At 46.8% G+C, this 17,144-nt stretch overlaps 1 protein-coding gene across 7 annotated transcripts in view; it reads right to left on the reverse strand.

The window, feature by feature from the left end:
- Positions 1-17,144, reverse strand: part of PROM1 (prominin 1) — a 233,347-nt gene that overhangs the window by 137,695 nt on the left and 78,508 nt on the right. For 4 of the 7 annotated variants that reach the window (XM_074274793.1, XM_074274788.1, XM_074274791.1 and 1 more), the window contains exon 1: positions 3,294-3,840. The exons of 1 other annotated variant lie outside the window; for it this stretch is intronic. The gene's annotated coding sequence lies outside the window, so the exon portion shown is untranslated. Of the gene's footprint in view, positions 1-1,575; positions 1,826-3,293; positions 3,842-17,144 lie in introns of those variants that run through there. 2 more of the 7 variants (XM_074274794.1, XM_074274789.1) reach the window with 2 other exon arrangements.

Here is a 17,144-nt window from a genome sequence, read left to right on the forward strand (position 1 = left end):
TTTAATTTAGAAGGAACCAAATAAATAACGCCCACCTGGCTTTCCAGCCTTACTGAGCACTAGTCTCTTCCAATTTGCTTTCTCTACCACACTCTCCTGAATCATAAGCTAAATTAAAAGGCATCCCCACCATCCAATGGTAGCAATTCTTTCGAAATTGCAGTCACAAGATTCCTGGACTAAAACTAAACTCACTCGGTGGAACCTGGCTTCAGCAGCATAAAGGTTGCAGGCCTTTGAATCCCGGGCAAAAGCAGTGGGGAGTGGGAGGAGGGAGGAAGACGACCACAGTGGCTCCTGGGGTAAACGGTTTACAGCTGTGCTGCTGCACTGGAGGAAGTTTAAAAATCATTGACCTGGAGCTGGAAGAGACAATGGCCATCTAATGGGAACTCCATTTTACAAACGAGGGAACTGAGGGTTAAGTAAAATCAGTGCCACAGGGCCAAAGTGAAGCTCTAGAGCAAAGGCCTGAGTCGTGGTTCTCCTGCTGCCCCTCAAGAGGGAGAAGAGCCCCAGAGGGGCAGAGGGCGAGGGTGGGGCCATACCACCCCCTTTCCCATTCTGCCCCAGGCTAGCCTGCTTCCCAGGAATACTCTCGTGTCTTATTTTATCTTCCACATCAGATGAAGAACTTGGAGAGGGGCAGTGTGAATTCAGTAGTGCTCTGAGCACAGCTAAGCCTTCACATTACAGTCTACACTGGATTCCAAGCAATGCTGGGGGTCTATGGAGAGCTTTAAAACAGTTTTGTGCCTGCTCTGGGCCTTGCCAACGGCTCCCCCAGGGACAACCCCATCTCATCGGGGGCAGGATATCTGTGGGGAACTTCTGAAGTCCCCTATGCAAGGGTAATGGATGGGGGCAGGATGTCTATGGGGAGCTTCTGAAGTCCCCTATGCAAGGGTAATCAGTGCTTCCGAATTTCTCTGTTGAGAGGAAAGGGGAAGAAGCACAAATACCATCACCTCTCCCAAGACTGACACGCATCATCTTGGTTCAAAGGAGCCCCCGCCACCAACTAATCCACCCCCCCCCCCAAAGGCATTTCTCACTGTAACATCCCTGACAGGAGATAATGTAGCGGCGGCTGGAGGCATCGCGGCTTTCCCGGGAGAGAAGCCGTACCTCTTTTGGACAGCTCTAACTGCTCCCCAGGTTGTTTCTTGACAGGAAGGCTAAATCCACGTCTTTGGGACTTCCCCCACCGCTCATGGGTCTGCCCTGGGGGCCGAGCAGAACCAGCCTGCCCCCCTTCTTTCAAACCACCTCTATCTTTGCTATTTGGCCCGATTTCAGTTCTGGCTTGGGGGGAGACAGCAGAATCTGGAAGGGCTTTGGGGGCTCGATTTGGAAGCTAGAAGGGGGATCATTTTGTAATTCATTTTGTAGCTCAAGAAACTGACTCGGGGAGCTTACGTGAACTGGTTCACGGAGAGTCCCGTCGTCTATAGAAATAACGATGGGTATGATTGTCCCCCCGAAGAGGGGGACAAACCAGACATAACACGGCTCTTTGCGCCTCAGTCGGAGGGGCTTTGCCATCTTAGACATGGGCTGGTTTGAGGTTTTCACCTGTAAAATGGGGGGGGGGGCTGGATTCTCTCCGAGGTCCCTTCCAGCCCCGGGCCCGCCTCCTGGAAATGCTGCTTCCCCCGGAGAGAGAGCTCTCTTCTCCTCCGCCGAACCCCAGGGCTTGTTCTCAGGCTCCCGAGAGAGGCCGGGGAGGAGGAAGGCAGAGCAGTCCTGGTCAGCCCTCTCTGACTCTGGAGCAGTGTCTGCTCGGCCCGGGACTCCGCTGCGTTCGGTCCCGGGACCCGTCCCGATTCTGGCGGCGCGAGGCCGCCCCAGAGCTCTCCCCATGGCAACGGCTTGTCGCGGGCAGAGGCGGAGGGCTCCTCCCCACCCCCTTCTCTTTTAAGTATTCTCCCGGCGGCCCGCGGAGCCCACCAGCTCGCCACCGGCCGCCCCCTCCCCCCTCCCGTGCCCCAAAGCAGTGGACTACAAAGGCGATTTGCAGGGCAGGAAGCCCGGGCCGGGAGTGCCGGACAGGGGGCGCGCGGGGTTACCCGGAGTAACTTGCCTGGAACTTGCCCAGGGAAGAGCGGAGCCTGGCGGCAGCGCTCTCCGGGCCGGGGGGGGGGGGCGGCATTCCGAGCCCCCTCCCGGGACGCTCCCTGTGGTTGCCGGGAGCGGGCCGGGGCCGGGACTCGGAGGGCTGAGGAGGGGGTGGTCCCAGGCTGGAGCCAGGCTCCTCCTCTCTGCACTTCTCTCCTTTGTTGTCCGCGGCCGGGGACCGAGCCCGGGCTGGCTGCGGGTCCGAGCCCGGCTCCTCCGACTCCGGAGCCCTTCCCGCCCCCCGCCCCGTGCGCCGAGCCCGGGCTTCCGCCGCGCCGGATAACCGAAAGCTTCCAGCTCTCCCTTTCTCTCCCCCCCCCCCCCCGCCCGGGCAGGGTCCGGGTCCCACCCGGAGGCTCGGGAGAAGCGGGAGATGCTCCGGGTCGGAACCCGCGGGAGCAGAGGTGGGGGGAGGGGAGGGGAGGGCCGGAGCTCCTGGGGCCGTCTGGCTGTTTCTGCTCCTCCATTCCTGCACACTAGGTAACGCTTCATCTCCCGAGCTTCCCGGAGGGGAGCCGGGCGGGGGGGGGGGGGGGCGCGCTGGGCTCCGCGGGGACCGCGGTCCTGATGGAGATCCCAGCTCGCACCTCAGCGATGGAGCCGGTGTTCTTCTCCCCCGGCCCGGCTCCCGTCGCGCCCTCCGCCCCCATCCCTCCCGGCTCTCGCCGTTACACCTCAGCTTCCCAGAAGGCGAGCCCGCAGTCCCAGAGGACCTCCACTAAAGTCACAACATGTGGGGGGCGGGGGCGAGCGTGGCCCCCCGTTTCTCCACTCGGCCCACAGACCGATTTCCCCTCACGTCTCTCCCCCCGAGCCCGGCCGGCAGTAGAGAGAACCCCCGGCTGCGCCGCTGGAAAATGACCGCAAAAGTCCACAAAGTTTGCTCCCCGTTCGCGCCCCCGTCCAGCCCCAATTCCCGGCGCCCTCCCCCCAGCCCGGCTCTCGCCCCGCCGCCGCCTCCCGACGGCAAGTGCCGCTGTGTGGCCGCAGCCCCGCGGAGCCCCCGCCCCCCCCCCCGAGCCCCCGCCGCGGCCCCCCCCAGCGCGGCTTTGGGGGGTCCCCCGGCGCTCCCCCGGCTCTGAGGGCCCGCGTCCCCCCGGGTTCCCTGTTCGCGCCCTCCCCCTCTCCCCAGGCATTTCCCAGCCCTGGAAGCGGCCCCCGCGGGCCGGACTCACCGGCGGCAGCTGTCGGCAGCTGCGGTCCCCTCTCCCCGCTCGCTCTGCGCCGGGCTCGGGGCTGCAGCTGCGCCCGGCTAAGGCACGTCGTGGCTCCCGCTCCCCTCCGGCACAGCTGCCGCTACCGCAGCCCCAGCCTCCTCCTCTTCCTCCTCCTCCTTCTCCTCCGCCCTCCCCCTCCTCCCCTCTGCCCGCACACGCAGCAGCCTCCCGTACTCCGGCTCCGCAGCCCTCGAAGCCCGGCTCATGAATGATTTATGAGGCGCGGAGCCGGCCTCCAGTTTCAGGGGACCACCGGCTGGGGTTCCCGAGACCCCTCCCCCTCCCTCTGCCCGCACTCCCCCTCCTCCCCGCCCCCCGTGCCAGCCGGTGCAGGGGGCGCGGAACCGGCCCCGACTCCCGAGGGGCGGCGGCCGGGGGCTCTTCCCCTTCGGGAGGCTCGCCCTTCCCGCGGGCCGGCGGCTGGGGAGGAGGAGGGGCGCCACTGAGCTTCAGCCTGGGAACCACCGAGAACCTGGGGACCTGTTGCGCCCTCAGAGCGCAGCCCAAGTCGGAGCGAGTGGCCCGGGGCGGGGGCGGAGGCGGAGGCGTACAAAAGGCTGCGGAGCTTTAAATCTCTAAGAAAATATACGCCCCTTCGCTTGTCCTCCCCACCTCCGGCCCCCAAAAGATGCCTGCAGACAACGTGCTCCTGCCGAGGGCTCTGGCCCCGACCCAGGCCCTCCAGAACCCGGACGGTTCTAGCCCGGCTGTGCAGGAGCGTGCCGGGCTTCCCAAGAATGACCTGAAACCCCCGGTTCTCCGGCTTTAGGGCTCAATCTCTCTGTCGCTGTTTCGGTATCTCTCTCGGTCCTTCTGTCTCTCTTTATCTCTCTATCTCTGTGTCTCTGTCTCTCGGTCCTTCTATCTCTCTGTCTCTCTCTGTCTCTGTCTCTGTCTCTTTCTCCCCTTTCTCACATATTTCAGGGTAGAGTCTGAACCTCGCAAAGGACAAGCTGGGCGTTCGCTTGTGACCCCGAAGCACTGAGACCCCCAGTTCCCCGACTCTGCCCCTAAGTCTCCCCGCCTCCGACTCCCCCCTTTGCGAGCGCAGGACCCGGATCTCCTCGGAGACTTTTAGAAGCACAGGGGTCTCCTCTGGGGGTCTGGATGCCACAAGCCCTCGGAAATCGTGGCTGCCGGCCGAAGCCATACCCGCTCCCCGAGGAAGAACTGGGCCCGGGGCAGCGCCCCTCGCCTTCTCCCTGACCCTCTGACCCTCCTTCCCAGCCCACATTTACCGAGGCCTCGTGCTGGGCACGGGGGGGGGGAGGGGGTGTATGGGCACGAGCCTCTGCCTTGTGCAGGCGGGTGCCCCTCGGATGATACACGTGAGCAGATGAGGAACCACAGTCCTAATGGGGGGGGGGGATGACAGGGCTGGAAGAGCAGAGGCTCGGCGGGCCGGAGGCCTTCGTGCCCCCAGGATTTGCGCTTCCTTCTCCACCCAAATCTCACCCGCAGCCCTCGACGCCACTTTGGGGCTGACTAGGTCAAATTTAATTAAATGCCGCTCGAGATCAGGACCGGAGATTAGGAGCGAACTGGAGACGAGGCTGTGCCTGAGTGAGCGCCGGCGCTGGTGCAGTCTCGTCTAGACCTAATTCTGCGCAGCGCCTGGAGGAAGGGGCTTTGCCAGGCTTAAGGCGCAATATCCAGGAGATCTGGGGAGATTCACCGGAAGAGGAGCCTGCCTCCGTGTCCCTGGGGTGCGGACACCCGAGCTCGCTCTGCCTCTGAACCAGCTCGCCCAGCTCAGCAGCACCCCAAACTCTCAGGCACGCCGGGAGCTCCCCGGACGAGTTCTGGACCCAAAACAAACACAACAAAACCCACAGACCCTGGATACCTGCCGTGGCTCAATCTTGTCCCCCTCCCCGACCCCGTTTGGAGTTTTCTTGGCAGAGAGGTTGTCTTTTCCTTCATTTTACAGATGAGGAAACTGAGGCAGAGTGAAGTGATTTGCTCAGGGTCACCCAGCTGCTGAGTCTCAGGATCCGGCACTTTACTCACTCCCTGGGCAGATGATAGTATTATTGTGCATGAGCAAGGGGACAAAATACTTGCGGACCCTGATGCTTCCCCAGCTCCGTGTAGCTCTGGCTGGAGGCCCAGGCCTTTTTTAACCTGGCTCCCTCGCCTGGGTGGCCAAGCCGAGATGGGTAGCCGAAAGAGGTAAGGGTTTTGGTAGTGAACACGCGGGTCTTCAGACCAGGTGTTCACTCGGGAACCAACAAGTCAGGGCATCAGTTAGGGCATTATGTGAGTAGGTATAATAAAGGCTTTTAAGATTACACGTGGCTGTTCTTGAGTGCGCTACCGGTTATTAAGCTATAGATTCAAGAGATCGTGGCCAGAGACCTTAGAAGGCCTCAGAGGAGGCGAGCCGGGTAGAGTTCACACTGCAAAGGACAGTGGTCAAAGGTACTCTGTTGGGCCTAGGACAGACTGGTAATAGTAACTGCCAGGTGGGCACCTGGGTGATCCTGCACAAGGCATTCGCCTCCTTCCAGGTTGTCCTCTTTGAAAAGAGGGTGTTAGACCAGAGAGCCTCTGAGACCCCTCTCTGGTTGTAAATCTGAGATCCCCTGAATCCCATAAGTGACCCTCCCCCAAGTCCTCTCCCTCTGTTTCACCTCTGGCCACCTCTGTTTCACTTATGGCAAAAGATAAGTGACAATCTGTAAGAGTAAAGAAAGTACCCCCAATAGGGTCACCATGGCTCCCAAACACTCTCGGATCTGTCCATGACTTCCCAGACGTGGCCCATATCGTTTCCCACCAAAGCCAGCCATTAGAGTAAAATATTAGGTCATTTCAGGGCTATTTATACTCTGCATAGGAACTTAAGTGGAGTGTCTTCATTTTTATTCATGGCAAAATTCTTTTTTTTTTTTTTTTTAACTTTTCATTTACAAAACACATGCATAGATAGCTTTCAACATTCGCCCTTGCAAAACCTTATGTTCCATTTTTTTTTCTCCCTTCCTTTCCCTCATCCCTAGATGGCCAGAAATCCAATATATATTAAACATGCAATTCTTCAATACACATTTCCACAATTATCAGGCTGCACACACACAAAAAATCAGATCAAACAGGAAAAAAACGAGAAAGAAAACAAAAAGCCAGCAAACAACAACAAAAAAGTGAAAATACTATGTTGTAATCCATACTCAGTTATCGTAGTCCTTTCTTTTCCCTGGGGGCAGATGGCTCTCTCCACCACAAGACTACTGGAACTGAACCAAGTCACCTCATTGTTGAAAAGACATTTATGGCAAAATTCAACAAACATTTTGTAAGCACCCACTGTGTGCAAGGCAGAGAGGAAGAATAACATAACAGAAAGCTAGTTTTAAAGCAAGACTAGAATTCAAGTTCCCTCTCTACCATCTACTGACTGAGATATTGAGCAAGTCACCTAATCCCTCAAACGACATACAGGTTTTAGATCTACATTAAAGAGTGAATAAATCAAGAGTAAATAAGCATTTATATAGCACCTACTATGTGCTAGGAATTGTGCAAATGCTTTACAAAGATCTCATTTGATTGGTAGAATTTCTTCCCTGAGAAGTTTCCGCATCAATTATATAACAAATAGAGACTAAAACTTAAAAAAAAGTTTTATATATATATATATATATATATATATATATATATATATGTATATAATGCTAGATACTAGGGATACAAAGACCACAGTCAAACATCCCCGGGCCTCTGGAAGCTTACTTTCTGTGTGGAAGAGCAAAAGTGTAAGCAAATGCACCAGAACTAAGTAGTAGAAGAGAGGGGGAGGAAAAAAGAAGGCAGGGGAGAGAGCTAATAACAGAGGGAGTCAGAAAAGTCTGATAGGAGCCATACTAGAGCTGGTCGTTGAAAAGTATACCTTCCAGACCAGAGGGAGATTCCTCATTCTAAAGCAAGGAGGCGGGAGATGTGTTGTGGTGCTTGGGGAAGTTCGGCAGACCAGTCAGTATGATGAGAGCAGTGGGCCTCAGTGGGAATAATATAAAGAAGACTAGATTGTGAAAGGCTTTAAATGATAAGCTGAGGACTTTGGGATAATAACAACTAGAATGCATATATTGCTTATATACACTTTATTCTTCCTTTTACTCTCCCTTCCAGTTCTCTCTGCAACCTTCAACCCCAGAACAGGAAAGGGACTCTTGTTTCTTTATTCCCTATTTAAATGTTAGCACGACATCATTATACAGAAGTTTTATTTTATATATATATATATATGTATATATATATATACATATATATAATATATATGTATGTATATATAATATGTATATATATAATATGTGTATATATGTATATATACATATATAATATGTATGTATGTATATATATAAATATGTATATATATATAATATGTGTATATATATGTATATGTATAATATATATATAATATGTATGTATATATATATAAAATATGTATATATATATATATATATGTATTCATCTATCTTGTATGTATGTATACACAACCCTGACCAAGCCTCTGGAGTTCATTGCTTAGGTTTGATGGCTTAATGTAAATAGCAATTGTTCTCTATTGTGACTACAAATTCTGGGGGTCTTTCCCTTCCCATGTTGATATCTCTAGGATGGTAAATTGAATCATCTTTGGTACTGATTCTTACCTTGCCCTTAGTCACTGAATGTGTATGACCTCAGGCAAGCTTAGACCTGGAAAACACCTTCATTCAGAAAGATCAAGGTCATTCACTGCACCCTGGGTTACCACCAATCTTCTTGACCCTTGTCTTGCCACAAGACTGGAGGACTGAGTAAAAGTGGCATTTTGTCCAGTTCTGCCTCACACAGATCCAGTTTACTAAGTTAAGACATCACAGTGTCATTGCTCATGCTCATGGTATCCTTGGTCATTTTTTGAGAATGAAGAATGAACAATATAACAGATAACATAAAAATCATGACATTCACTTTTATTATATCAAGCATCTACCAGTCAGTCAAATATTTCTTAAGCAGTTATTATGGTCCAATATCTGTGTTAGTTGAGGAGTACAAAAAAAAAAAAAAAGAAGCAGAAAACAGTTCCTACTCTAAAAAAAAGCTCATAATGTAATGGGAGGAGGTGATGTGCAAAAATTTATGTACAAATAAGCTCTATTGTAGACCAGTTAGAGATGATTAATAAAGGGAAAGCATAAACATTAAAAGTGACTAAGAATGGTTTCCTATAGAAGGTGGGATGTTAGCTGGAACTTGAAAGAAACTACAATTTCAGAATCTGCAAGAATTTATCTAGCCCAAAGAACAGCTAAAAAAGACAATTCCCCAACAAGTAATCAGTCATTCAGCCCTCGTTTGAAGACTTCCAGTGAAAGGAAAACTTTTGCCTGATCAGAGAGCCCTTTGCAATTTGGGAGCCTTTATTAATTAGAAAATTTGTCGAATAGAAGGGCAAAATCTGCCTCAGCACTTTCTGCCCACTGCTACTGATTCTTCTCCATGGTGTCAAGTAGAAAAAAATCTTATCCCTCTTCAGGCGATGACCCTTCAAATATTGAATGAGCAACCAATTCCGAGTTATTATACAAACCTTAGACTTTCTCTTCTCCATACTAAAAATCCTTAATTTCTTCAACAGGCAGCCAGGTGACTGAATGGATAGAGCACTGGATCCAGAGTTGGGAAAACCTAAATTCAAACCTAGTCTCAGACACTAACTGCATGAGCACATGCAAGTCATGTACGTTCTATCTTCCTTTTTTCCCTAACTATAAATGGGGGATAATAACAGCATTGAATTTATACCAGAGTTGTTGTGAACACAAAATGAAGTCACATTTGCAAAGTGCTTTGCAACTTTTATGGCATTATATATTATTAGTCTTATAGTCAACAGCTCTTGTTATGAAATGGATTTGTTGTTCTTTCTTTGTTCTCAAGGAGGACCAGTGTTGTGTAGAGTATAATGTTTTGACTTACAAATGAATTAAATTTGAAACCTTCATTGATATCCCGGTTACCCTCTTGATATACTCCATTAAACAAAATGGCAGGGAGAGGAAGAGTTGTGAGAAAAAGACTTTTACTAGCAAAAGGCATAGCCTCCATAAGAAATACTTCTTTTAACCAAAAAAGATACCGTTGGAAAAAGATCAACAAAAGCTAGAGGGCAACCATGTCAGATAAGGACCAATTGAAGAAACAAAGCTTGTCTAATCTCGGAAAGGTGGAAGACTCAAGGAGTCAAATTTAGATTTGATATTTGGAAGAATCTCCTAGCAATTGTGGGGGTGTTGTATCTGACTCTTTGTGACCCATTTGGGGTTTTCTTGGCAAAGATACTGGGGGGGTTTGCCATTTTCTTCTCAAGCTCATTTTACAGATGAGGAAAGTGAGGCAAACAGTGTGAAGTGACTTTCTCATGCTCACACAATGAGTATCTAGATGATTACCCATCGAACTTTGACTATGTTAAAGTTATATTATATTAAGGGATTTTTTAAAGGTACCTTTTAAGGTCCCTCAGTTCTAGTATTCTTTCACTTTGTGGTAATTCTTTCCTACTCTTATGGTTAGTTTTGTCATATGAACTTTGTACACTTGTTTGAAAAACATGCAAGCACCAAAAACAAAAACGCCTTTAAACCTTTTCATATACCTTCCCGATTTGAAAATAGCGCAATTGGCTTTTAATATGGTGGAGGCGAGGGGTGGGTGGAGATGTTCCATAAAAACCGGGCCACAGTAGGTACAAGTGCTGGTGGCTTCCTTCTCTTGTAAATGTCTCATCTCAATTTCCTGTTAATCTTGTTTTTCTTTCTCTGCCCATAGGCTTTATTGACAAGAATAATATTCTGTAATTCAATAAGCCAGATAACAAAGGAACGATTCTTTCATGTATTAAGTGCTTCAGGTAATGCTTATAGGTAGTGCATTCATGCATGGTAGATTTGATGAAGAGAAAAAAAGAAAATCCAAACCAATGTTACATTTTTTTTTTTAATAACTTGAGTGAAAGGCAAAATCAGAAATGCAAAAAAGATCCCTTTCAACTTTATTCTCTAATATGGAAATTGGAGCTAAGTGTAAGATTCACTTATATTTTCAGCTGTCAACTGCACCAGTGCTATTTTCCAGCCTTCCCCACTCTTCTCTCTTCCAATCCTTAGCATTTTGGAAAGTTATCTCCAATGCCCCCTCAAACACACAGCTTGGCCAAATCTCTGCAGTTGCTAACTCTTATCCCTCAAAGATTGTTTTCCTTATCTGAATACACGTTCTCCTCTGCCGTTCTTATCAACTAGACATATAGATTGTCAACTCGATGAAGGCTCTTTAAAGACAGGGACTATTTTCATTTCTGTCTTTGCATCTCGTGACTTTATTGGTGTAGGGAGTTCTTGATGTAAAAATTTCTTTCAAAGAAGATCTGCAGCTGCCCTGCTTGGTAATGTGGGAGAGTCATCTCTCCGATGGATCACACACTCGGTGTCAGAGAGCGGTAAACCCAGAACACACTGCAGCCATTTAGGATTCGGTTTTTAAAGACGGAGTTTTCTCCTGCTCAGGTTTGGACTACTGTAATATTGATCGTATGGGACAGAGAGAAGAAAAAGTCTCAGGGATCTTGGAAGAAATAAAGTTGAAGAGCTGGAGTTTTTTAGTACTGTTGTTCATGAGCTGTCGATCTTTGGTAAGCCAGTGATGATCAATTAGCCAGTCAGAGTTAATCAGTTTTACAAAAAGATTTTTACTGATATATTATATTGTAAGAATAATTAGTGTCAGACATTTCTCACAAACTGGAATATGGCTACATATATTTCTGTAATTCACTAACCAGAGAGCAAAGTAATGATTCTTTCATGTATTTAGAGTTTTGAGGAATGCTTGGAGGTAAGTACATCTATGCATGGTGGATTTGAAGAAGAGAGAAAAAGTCCAAACCATGCACAAGCTCCTGGAGGGACAGTAAGCTCCAACTTAGAGAGTATATGTGGCTGAAGTGGAACTCACATTTCTTAGTTACTGGCAATTCTTCTGTTTCCTCACAGAACCCTCTTAAAGTACCCTTTGGCTACAGTGCTCAATAGACTTCAAGGGATAGTGCCTGTGTCAACTCAGGTCTGCCCTTCTTCACTGTGACTAGTGTTCCCATGATGTGGCTCTCAGTTCTTGCTTCAAACAATGCCATTGGCCACCGCTACTCTAGGGAAGTCCAAATTTTCTGACCTTTCGAGGTGGTTTTCTGGTCAAAGGAGGTGGTTTTTTAAAAAAGGTGAAAAATGTATGCTTTGCTCCATACAGGGAATTCTTTTAATTCTTTTAACCACCGCCAGACTATCATTGGAATGCTCCTTTTGGAAATCTGCTACAGAAGTATATGAGTTAGCGTTTAGCTACACATACACTAAGTTTGAGTTTGCTGAGTGTGTAGATAGATAGATGATAGAGATGAGTGTGTGTATGTGTGAGTGTGTGTGTGTGTGTGTGTGTGTATCTGATTAAACCAATCACAATTCATTTCTTGTGGTTTCGCTAATGATCAAAATATTTCACTTCTCCCAAAGTGACTCAGGACTTTTCTCTACACCTTTGCTCTGGTTGATTTAATGTGGAATTCAGGGCCTTCTGCAGATAAGGAAGCTGAAGCCCAGGACAGCTCAGTTCCCAAAGTCCCACAGGGTTGTTTTGAGGATCCCTGATGTACATCAAGCTTTTAGCATTGTGCCTGACACATACAGGAGCAGTATAAATGTTAAACTATCATTAGTAATAATAGTAAGACCACTCCTGGGAAGAGGCTGGGGGCTTCAGGCTCTGATGCAGCTAAGGCAATAAAGTTGAGAAGGAGAACACACAAGACAAGGAGAGCAGGATGTTGACACAAGTCTAAAGGATAGGACTGTATGCCGTAAACTATAGGACAATTCTGTCGCAGAGTAAGAGCTTAATAATTGTTGTTTGAACTGACAAAGGAGACAGCAGATATCTAAGTCTGAAGCAGAAAATCCTGAGTCTATTAATTCATTTTTAAAACATTTTTAAAACAACTTCAAACTCTCGTTATGTAGAGATACAAAATTTAGATGAGAGATGTAGCTCCTACTGAAAATCTGACTGTTATAACTGCCGGAGGTGGTGGAGAGAAATCTCCTTCCTCCGTTTTGGAAGTCTAAGGAAGAGCTCGCGTTGGCTGTGTCCCAACAGCCAAAAGAAGCCAGAAGCCTTCTCTCCTCGCTCCTTGGGAGCTCCTCTGGTCTCAGTTGTCAGAGATCTCTGACAGGAGTGACCAGGAGCCAGCAGGCCCGAGGGGCCTTCAGCCAGAGGCTGGAGCACGTGGCTCTCCGGATGGGCCAGGGCCCGGATCCAGGGCTAGGTGTGCTTCCTGGCTCCCATCACCCAACCAGGGAGTCCTACTGGGCTTGGTCTAGCTTCAAACAAGGCACAGCCCAGGTGCTTTCTCCTAATGGGAGCCTCTGTCGAGCCTCTTTGTTGCCAGTGCTCATTTCTTCCCACAATTGAATGTACATATGTAACTGCTTAAATGTCACATTTTCCACCTCAACACACCGTAGAACAGAGACTTGTGGGGAGGAAGGTTGTATTTTCATCTTTATATCCCTAGCACCAAGCACTCTGCCTTGCTTTTTACTACTATGATAGCACTGTATTTCTTGTTGGATTGGATTCAAATAAAAATCTTTCTTATATTCAGCTTTTGAATCCTTAGGCCTAGTATGGTGCCTCACACATAGTCAACACTTAGTGAAACATTCATTTGAATAAACTCATAACATCGTGGATTTAGTGCAAAAAAAGATCTTAAAGGTCGTCAAGTCCTCTACCCTAATTTTACAGATGGGGAAACTGAGGTATGGAGAATGTGACTGATTTTTATAGCTAGTAAATATCAGAGGGAGGATTGAAACCCCAATTCTTGCTGATTTGAAGCTCATAATTCTAGAGATTCTATCACACTGACTCCCTGTCAGCTTGCCTTGCCAGATTTTCCCCTTATTTAGTTTTCTACTGTTTCAAATGATGCATTTCTTTTTTTTTTTTTTCAAAATCCTCTTTTGTGTTTTTCCTTTCAAGTCCTTTTAGCTCACATTAAGCCTCCCATTAGATGTTCTAAGAATTACTTTTACATACAAATGGATTTTGAATGAAGTTTCGTGTGTGTGTGTGTGTGTGTGTGTGTGTGTGTGTTTTCCTGAAGCTACATGGTTTCTTCCTGACAGGACATTTGCTTGTCCTTGGTAGAGCAGCATCAGGAAGGTGTGCACTTCTCTATTTTGTTTCCTGCAGTCCAGATGGGCCATGCCATTTTATACAGGCTCCCCTTGCTTGCAAGGCAGCTGACAGCCAAGCTCACTAACACCTCCTTGCCCTTGTGACTTTGCTTATGTGGGTCCCATGCCTCCAATATCTCCTCTGAGCCCCCATTTCCAACTTGACATCCTCCTCAGTCTTCAAAGGCCATTTCCACCATGGAAGCTACCCCCCACCTAATCTCATTGGGCTCCTCTCATAGGATCATTATATTTTAATTTAGAAATATTCAGTCCCTTCCTCTAAGATCACCTTCCCTTTTCACTGCATATATCTTGTCTGCATGTTTTGGGGTTTTTTGCTGAGGAAATTGTAGTTAAGTGACTTGTCCAGGGTCACACAGCTCGGAAGTGTTAAGTGTCTGAGACCAGATTTGAACTCGGGTCCTCCTGACTTCAGGGCTGCTGCTCTATCCACAGAGCCACCTAGCTGCCCCTCACTGCATATGTCTTAATCCTACATAAGTATATTCGTGTTTTCTCCCCCATGCTTATACTGATCTCTCCCCAGTTTTCCCTCTGTCCAAATATTGATTCCTCTTCTTTTTCTCATTGGAATCCGAAATGTCAAGATTTAATTTTGCCACTTGTTTTATCCTCATTGCTTAGGACAGTGGCTGACATGTGGACTTACTACGTGTCCCATCACTCCAAATAGACCTGGAATACATCTTATTTACTTTGGTTCTAAAGACAAAACCAGAACTAGTACTCAAGGCTGCTTATTTTTTAACCCAAGGATTTTTTCCTACTAAAATTCCTACATCGATCTACTAAACCATTTTCTCTCATCATGATCTAGAATCGACCCCATCAAAGTTTACGCCAGTGAAGGATAATCTCTTCTTGTAGGTCATACCGTGCTGGGAAATCTATGAATGTGTGTGCATCCTCAGAGGACCAGCCTCGACAAGTCTGGTTTAACGATCATCAGCAGATCATCTTTATTAGCAGAAGCAAATATTTACTGGACGCTTTGAATAAGGTCATGTGCTAGGAAACATAAGAGATGTAAAAGAAAAACTTGACCAGACTGATGCCCTTCATGATCTCACTCAATGATCTTCATTGATGATGTGCCATCATAGGCATCTATAAAACAGAGGTGGGGGTGGGCTTGGAAGGCAGTGACACATGAATTAGGTGATCTTTGTTTTCTTCCAGCTTAGATAAGTTTGAATGAAGTCATCACCAAAGAATTGGAGGTATTTTTTTTTTAATCAGTGTTGTTGCTGTTCAGTCATTTTTTCCCTCTTTCTTTGCATTGTTCCCATTATTTTTTTTTTATTAATAGCCTTGGTTTTCAAAATACATGCAAAATAGTTTTTACATTCACCCTTGCAAAACCTTGTATTCCAAATTTTTCTCTCTCCCCAGATACTAAGAAATCCAGTATAGGTTAAAATGTGCAATTTTTCTAAGCATATATCCACATTTATCATGCTGCTCAGGAAAAAAAAATCAGATCAAAAGGGGAAAAAAACAAGAAAGAAAAAACAAGCCAACTAATAGCAGCCACAAAAATGGTGAAAATCCTATGGTGTGAGATACATTCAGTTCCCATAGTCCTCTCTCTGGGTCCAGATGGCTCTCGCCATCACAAGACCATGGGAACTGAACTGAATCACCTCACTGTTGAAAAGAGCCATGTCCATCATGGTTGACCATTACATAATCTTGTTGCCATGTTCTCCTGGTCCTGGCTCACTTCCCTCAGCATCAGTTCCTGCAAGTCTCTCCAGGCCTCTCTGTAATCCTCCTGTTGATCATTTCGTACAGAACAATAACATTCCATCACATTCATATACCACAACTTACTCAGCCATTCCCCAGCTGATGGGCGTCCACTCAGTTTCCAGTCCACTACAAAAAGGGCTGCCACAAACATTTCTGCACTTGTGAGTCCCTTTCCCTCCTTTATCATCTCTTTGGGATATAAGCCCAGTGGAGACAAGGCTGGATCCAAAGGTATGGTAGTCCTTTGGGCCTAGTTCCAAATTGCTCTCCAGAATGGTTGTATTAGTTTATAACTAATTTAATTATTAGAGTATCAGTGTCCCAGTTTCCCCACATTTCCTACACTATTTATTATTTCCTTCTCCTGTCATCATCTTAGCCAGTCTGAGAAGTATGAAGTAGTACCTCAGAGTTGTCTTAATTTGCATTTCTCTAATCAATGGTAACTTAGAGCATTTTTTCCCATGACTAGAAATGGCTTTAATTTCTTTCCCTGTTCAGTCATTCCTGACTCTTCATGATCCCCTTTGCGGGATTTTTGGCAAAGACACTGACATGCTTTGCCATTTCCTTTTCCAGCTCACTTTATAACAAGAAAACCGAGGCAAACAGGCGAAGTGATTTACACAGGGTCATATAGTTAATAAGTGTCTGAGAACAGATTGGAATTCAGGAAGATGAGTCTTCCTCACTGCAGGCCTGGTGCCCCCTCCACTGAGCCACCCAGCTATCTCTTTTTGCCATGATAATTCATCAAACTACCAAGTTGTATAAATAGATTGTGATTTGCACTGATAGTAATAATAATAGTAAGCATTTATATATAATTATACACACATACATATATACTTATATATAGTTTCCAAGTTTGCAAATTGCTTTATATTATTTTATTGGATAGATCTTTCCCAACAACCCTGGGAGGTAGATGCTATAATCACCTTCATTCTATAGACAGGGAAACTGAGATTGCCAGAGACTGTGGTTTGCCCAAGTTCACACAGCCAGTAAATACTTGAAGCTGGATTTGAATTCAAGTCTCCCTGACTTGTGGCCCAGGACTGCACTGTGTCATTTAGATGCCTAATATACATATTAAAATAAAATAAAATAATCATGGATCATTAAATTACTAAAGTAAGATCATACAAAACTAATAAAAAAAAGTTGTTTTTCTGTTTTTTTAAAAATTTTGAATTATAAAGTGTTTTCTGGGGTTTAGGATAATAGATTTGAAGAGATCAATGAGTCTCATCCTCTCATTTTATAGATGAGGAAACTGAGTCCCAGAGGGAGTAAGTGGTTTGGCCAAGGTCACCCAGAAAGCTCATATATTGGAGACATTCAAGCCAAATTTAATAAAAGCAAACTAGTCACAATGAAGGCAGTGTAGCTCAGCAGGAAAAATAAAAAGCCAGGTATGTTAGAATGCAATTAGACAGTGAAATGTCAGGAGCCTCGGGGAACAGGAGCCCAGTGATGTCCTGGAAGACTGCGGAAACAAAGGAGATGTCACGGATGTGTAGCGCGGGAAACATTTGCATGTAAAGTAATTCTAAGAACCAGTTACCAGGAGATTTCATATAGCCTTAAAGTTCTTAAAGACATAAACATAAAAAAAGAAGTTTCTTTTTTATTTTTAAGGAGTGTGTAGTTTGGAGCAATGGCAGGGATAGGAATCAAAAAAATCTCCTAGGAGAGAGAAGTGAATTCACTTCAATAACTTGGGGATAAATAAATAACC

This window comes from Sminthopsis crassicaudata, chromosome 6, assembly GCF_048593235.1.
Source record: "Sminthopsis crassicaudata isolate SCR6 chromosome 6, ASM4859323v1, whole genome shotgun sequence".
Classification (NCBI taxonomy): domain Eukaryota; kingdom Metazoa; phylum Chordata; class Mammalia; order Dasyuromorphia; family Dasyuridae; genus Sminthopsis; species Sminthopsis crassicaudata.